The sequence below is a fragment of the Neofelis nebulosa genome, chromosome X (genome assembly GCF_028018385.1).
Source record: "Neofelis nebulosa isolate mNeoNeb1 chromosome X, mNeoNeb1.pri, whole genome shotgun sequence".
In the NCBI taxonomy this organism is placed as follows: domain Eukaryota; kingdom Metazoa; phylum Chordata; class Mammalia; order Carnivora; family Felidae; genus Neofelis; species Neofelis nebulosa.
The window spans coordinates 42,776,803-42,777,718 of NC_080800.1; the positions used below are offsets into that span (position 1 = coordinate 42,776,803).

General features: G+C 46.2%; 1 non-coding gene across 1 annotated transcript; it reads right to left on the minus strand.

Moving 5' to 3' along the window:
* Positions 1-356: 356 nt before the first annotated feature.
* On the minus strand, positions 357-441 carry TRNAR-UCG (transfer RNA arginine (anticodon UCG)). Its single transcript has one exon. It is a non-coding gene; the product is annotated as a tRNA-Arg (tRNA).
* Between the last annotated feature and the right edge of the window lie 475 nt (positions 442-916).

The following is a 916-nucleotide window of genomic DNA, read 5'->3' on the forward strand; positions in this document are numbered from 1 at the left end:
TTGCATCAAGCTTATTTTTTAATGTTTATTTATTTTTGAGAGAGAGAGAGAAAGTGGGGGAGGGGCAGAGAGAGAGAGAGAGGGAGACAGAGAATCTGAAGCACTGATAGTGCAGAGCCGGTGTGGGGCTCGAACTCAGGAACCATGAGATCATGACCTGAGCGGAACGCTTGACTGACTGAGCTACCCAGGCGCCCCAGCATTGAGCATCCTGGGTTTTTAAAAAAATTAAAAAAAAATTTTTTTTAATATTTATTTATTTTTGAGACAGAGAGAGAGCATGAACAGGGGAGGGTCAGAGAAAGAGGAAGACACAGAATCTGAAACAGGCTCCAGGCTCTGAGCGGTCGGCACAGAGCCCGACGCGGGGCTCGAACCCACGGACCGCGAGATCACGACCTGAGCCGAAGTCAGACGCTTAACCGACTGAGCCACCCAGGCGCCCCTAAGAAAAAAATTTTTTTTTAACGTTTATTCATTTTTGAGAGAGAGAGAGAGAGACAGAGCACAAGCGGGAGAGGGGCAGAGAAAGAGAGAGAGAGAGAGAGAGAATCCTAAGCAGGCTCCACGCAGTCAGCAGGGAGCCCAGTGTGGGGCTCGAACTCACCAACTGTGAGATTATGACCTGAGCTGAAGTCGAACGCCTAACCAACTAAGCCACCCAGGTGCCCCGAGCTTCTTATTTGAAGTGAAGGAAAAGTTTATTTCACCAGTTTCAGGAACAAAGTGAGAGGTGTGCTCTTGCCATTTCTAATCTACACTGTAATGGAGGTTCTAGCCTGTGCAATCAGCCAAAAAAAAAAGAAAGAAAAAGAAATGGAGTGGGGATTAAAAGCATGCACATTGGAGAGGAACAAGTTGAAACTGTCTTTAAAAATTTTTTTTTTAGAGAGAAAGAGATAGTGTGTGAGCAGGG